This window comes from Dendrobium catenatum, unplaced genomic scaffold, assembly GCF_001605985.2.
Source record: "Dendrobium catenatum unplaced genomic scaffold, ASM160598v2 fragScaff_scaffold_954, whole genome shotgun sequence".
NCBI lineage: Eukaryota > Viridiplantae > Streptophyta > Magnoliopsida > Asparagales > Orchidaceae > Dendrobium > Dendrobium catenatum.
This window is the reverse complement of record NW_021319416.1, coordinates 1-5,067: the sequence shown is the minus strand read 5'-3', so window position 1 is coordinate 5,067 and position 5,067 is coordinate 1. Positions and strand designations below refer to the sequence as shown.

At 38.8% G+C, this 5,067-nt stretch overlaps 1 non-coding gene across 1 annotated transcript; it reads right to left on the bottom strand.

The window, feature by feature from the left end:
• Positions 1-2,181: 2,181 nt before the first annotated feature.
• Positions 2,182-2,300, bottom strand: LOC114580333. Its single transcript, XR_003701692.1, has one exon. It is a non-coding gene; the product is annotated as a 5S ribosomal RNA (ribosomal RNA).
• Between the last annotated feature and the right edge of the window lie 2,767 nt (positions 2,301-5,067).

Here is a 5,067-nt window from a genome sequence, read left to right as displayed (position 1 = left end):
ATCAAAATTTCTCAAACAAGGACTAATAGTATAGGATATTTTGTAAACAGGGACAACTAAGTCTTACTTTATGCCAGTGTTTCAATAAATACTAACACTACTACTAGGGTTTTTTTGTGAAACCTGATATTAGTAGTAGAGTTTGTTATGAATTCATAGCATAACATTATGATATTACTATTAGTAGTACAGCCGATGTTTCAAAATTAACCCTAGAGTACTCAGAGGATTTCTAACGATCCTAGTACAAGGCCAGGATTACTTGGGCTTGTTTGTGAAATAGAGTAAAAAATTTTAACTTGTTTTGTAAAATTTTGAAACTATTGTCATTTTTTTATAAGGCTAGCTATTCTATGACTTTTTTTTATTTTTCATTTATGTTTCTAGCTCTTTTTCTCCTGTGGCTTTTCGTTTTCCCTGTTGTCTACTCAATTTTCTTATTGTCTTCTCATTTTCCCTATTGTCTACTCGTTTTCCCTACTGACTACTTGAATTCCTTGCTGCTATTTGGTTTCCCCATGTGCCTATTTGGTCTTCCCATGTGGTTGTTTTGTCTTCTCATGATGGCTGTTTGGTTTGCCCATGTGGCTGCTCGGTTTACCTGTTGTTTTCTTGGTTTCTTTGTTGTTGGCTGCTCAGTTTCTTTCCTTTGCTGATCCCTGTGTTGTTTGCTTTGACTTCTCTATATATGGGCTGATTTGGAGGGGTGTTAGTGGCTGTTTTAGTAACACATTTATGTGGGATAATAAATGTCCTTCCCCCCTTCTTCCTCCTATACATACATTGCGGCTGAATTTCTTTGTGAAAACAGAGTGAGATATGATGAATTTTTGAAATATGAAACATGCGGGTTTGTCATAGCTTGCGAGTTATCCTCTTCTACCTTCCTTCTTATATTTAGTCTTGTATTTCTATCTATTCTTCTCTCCGCAATTTACATTTTACTTGTATCTTTCTTCTCGAAACTTTAATTAGTCTTAAGTTGTATTGTGTTCTTTTTATTTGAAGTTGTAAGGTGTTGTTGTGTTCTTTTTATTTGAAGTTATAAGGTGTCGTTGTGTCCTTTTCTATTAGATATTGTAAGTGTTGTTGTGTTCTGTTTTATTATTGTGTTTATTTTTTTTTATATTGAAAGGAAGGTGTTTAGTTTGCATACCTAGCTCTCTTACTTGGTTTAGAGATTTCTAGATTACATCATTTTTTATCAAGAGACCAAAATATAGAGAGTTTTATATAAATATCCCAAAAACATTTCACCAAAATACCAAACTATAGGGAGTTTAATACAAATATCCCAAATAACAAATGTAACATTGCATTTGGAAGGGCATTAAAAAAATATGATACAGAAAAGTGGAAAATCTCTTTAATGTGTCTTATTCAATAAAGTATAATATTCTAGCAACCAAATAAACATATACGGTTTACTAAAAACAAAGAACTTTCCTATCTTGACATTTTCCTAAGCTAACAGATATATTTTTGGGATGAGTTATAATACTTTAAAGTTCGAAGCCTAAGCAAGTTAAAATCACACAAAAAGGTACATGTTAACAAAATAAAAGACATCTCCAGTTATATGGGGTACTAGTTGGTCTAAACTATTTTGTTCCCAAACCTAAGTACAGTTTACAGACAGGTCATACTATAAGTCAGTTTGCTCGAGTCAGGTGAATAACCTTACTAGAAGGATTGTTCTGCCAACAGTCATACCATTAATGCCGTCACCATTACCTCAGCAAAGTTCAATATATCATAAGTGCATGCTACATGGCTGCTACCAAACTGAACAGATCTCAATACCTAGCTAACAAGCTCACGAGATCATGGACCACCCGTTGTCATGTTGCTACTATCTCCTATAAATCAGCAATATTGTACTTTCGTAATTAGTTTACCAAAAGTACTGTAAATGATCTCAGCCTCCTTTTCTCATCTAAGTAGTGAATAAACTACTATTAATATCCTAGGGCTGGTTTACTCTAGAAGGGCCAAGCCAGCCGCCAACCCCCTTGTGGGGCCCATTACTTGAAGAGGAAGGGGGAATTTAGGCATGATTGGATTAAGAGGGGGCAGCCGATCTTGTGGGCCCATTGCTTGAAGAGGAATGATTGTTTTAGGCATGATTTGATTTAGGGAGGGGTGGTTTAGTAATTCAGATCATATTTGTATTTTTTTTAAGGGGTGCAACACGTGGACTTCCTAGGAGGTCATCCATCCTAGTACTACTCTCGCCCAAGCACACTTAACTGCAGAGTTCTGATGGGATCTAGTGCACTGGTGCTAGTGTGGTTGCACCCCAAGAGATCATATTTGTATGCTTTAAATCGATGAAATTGTTTAGGAATAGGGTTATGATAGGAAATACTTGATTTCAAGTATTTCCTAATCACTTTGGCAACAAATCTCAAGACCAACTGCTGTCCACAGCAGGAAAACAGCCCAAAACTGAGGGAAAACAGAGAAAAACTGCAGAAAACGTAGAGAAAAGACTTGTATTTTACTAATAGATGCAAGGAAAATAGCAAAGATTGTTGACCTGCATAAAGTCCTCGCAAAATGAGGGCGAAATCTCTGGGTAGTGTCTTATCTACAAACCCATCTGCCTTCCAAAATTTACCCCGGAACTTAGTTTGTTAAAACTCCCTCGCCGAATAAGAAAAGCGAGCGCGGAGGCCGGGGCCGAATTTTCGGAGCCCACAAAGATACAAGGATCCTCTATTCGAGAGGAGGATCGCACTCTCCCAATCTCTAGAATTTGACCTAGAGCCCTAGCCACCAAAGAAGAACAAGAAAACTCCAAGCAAATTTCACATAATCCTAATTTCTTCTTTTATTCCTACTTAATGCATACAATTCAAAAATAACCTAAAAGGACCTAATTGCCCTTGCTCCCACATCTTTTGGCTCCAAGAAACAAAATCAAAACCAAGTGGACCCCACCCAAACAGCTCCTCACTCTTCTGCCGGCTCCCCCCTTTGTCCGCCCTTTCTCGTCGCCTATAGACAAACCGAGCCGGCCCAATCTGGACCGGTCCAAAGAGGACCGGTCTAACAGGTTATCTAAATATTTGCTGAATTTTAAAGAGTTCCTAGAGTTTTCTTGGGCTCTAGCCAGCCGCTAAAGATTGAGAGAGACGGATCCTCCTCTCCAATTGAGGATCCATTGTATCTTATTCATTTTCTTTCATCTTTTATCAATAAAAAATATTTCTTTCTTATTATTTCTCCCAAATTCTTCTCAAATCTATTTGTGCAAAGGCTGAAATTCAAATTCAGCAAGGGAAATTTTTGTGCCTACAAGTGTTTCCTATCAAATTGGTATCGGAGCAATTTGTTAGGCTGAAAGAGAAGTATTTGTCATTAATTTCTGCTATATTTTCTCTCCGATCTTGCTATTTTTTTGTTGTTTGAAGACCAGAACCACTTTTTTTTTTTTTTTTTTTTTTTTTTTTTTTTTTTTTTTTTTTTTTTTGCTATTTGGAGCCTACATACAGGTACCCATGGTAGGGAAAAAGGTATAAGTGTTGGAGGGGGAGATCGGACAATTGAAATCTGAAATTTCAAATCTCCAAATTCAAGTTTCAGATTTCAAGTTTCAAATTCCATCCGTCCACAAGAAGATCGATGGGAAATTTTTCATCCTAGAAGAGATGTTGAAGAAGTTGCTCGAAGGCCAAATCAAAATGACATCGTCGGAGGCGAGGGAAGGCGTTGATTGCCAAGAAACTGGGGAAAACCCTAATCCGATAAGGTGAAGAGAAGAACAGGAGGTGGAGATTGTGGAGAGAGAGAAGAGAGAATGTTTCTCCTAGAGTATATTCCTAGGGAGGAGTCGGGTAGAGGGTATGGGGAGAGGTGTGAAGGGGGTGGGCATGAGCAGATTGGTCTTGAATTTGAAAGGAAATGGGCTGAATTTGAAAGGAGATGGCTTGATTATATCCATGGTGTCAGCCCCTTCATGAAGCTCCCCTCTAGCACTGTCTACGAACGGCAATCTAATCGGCCAGCAAGGTACTCGAACCTTTCCCGATAATCTATCACTGAACCATCTTATGTCAAGGCGAAGAGCTGCTCTTTGAAGTCTAACGAAGGGAGAATGTGGGATTGTGATGAAAGTGTTAGAAAATACTTGGAATTCTCAAGTAAAACCTAACTATCATGACAAAAACAGCGAGAATGATGAACCAATCCAAAAGAAAAATCAGAAAAATAGTAGTTTTATTGGAATAATCAAACTAACGGAAGGAAAATAATAAGATACAATTGATCCTCTATTCGAGAGGAGGATCTATCTCCAAAATCTCTAGAAGCCGCTAGAGCCAAAAAAACTAAAAGATCTCAACTTTCAGCCAAATTCAAGATGCCCTAACCCTAGGAAAACAAACTATTTAATACATACAATTCAAAAGGAAATCTCTAAACAGTCCCTACATTCGAATTTCCCTCCTAAATCCCTCAAAAATCCTTCCTTAAATGTTATGTTGGCTCCTGCAGTGCGATCGGTGTATAGAAGAGGCGGAAGAGTTCCACCTATATCTCCATGAGCCAGTCCTGCATGGACCGGCTGGACTGATCTAACAATACTCCCCTCCCAAAGATCCACCTTATCCGCAAGGTGGAAAGACGAAACCCACCTCCATTACCTCTTCATCACAAACGGTAAGAACTTGAAGAGTTCGGTCGTTACACCTATGCCCGAACATATACCTCTTGTCACATCTGAATCAGGTCCCCTTCGCCCTCTTCTCTTGTAATTATGTTTTTGTGAGTTTCTTGAAATTGTCCCTAGGTCTTCCACCTGCAGTATTTTCCTTTGAATTCCCCCGAAGAGTATCCGGTGTTGGCTCTTTGGATGTCAATAAGGTAGTGGTCATCTTGTACGTGCCTCCTGACTGCCTCCTGTCTCTCTCTAGGTACCTCTGATCCTCCACTAATTGAGCTAACTCCATAGCCTCTCCCAAGTCACGAGGCCTCATTGCTTTAACTGCTGCCCGGATCCATGGTGTCAGCCCCTTCATGAAGCTCCCCTCTAGCACTGTCTACGAACGGCAATCTAATCGGCCA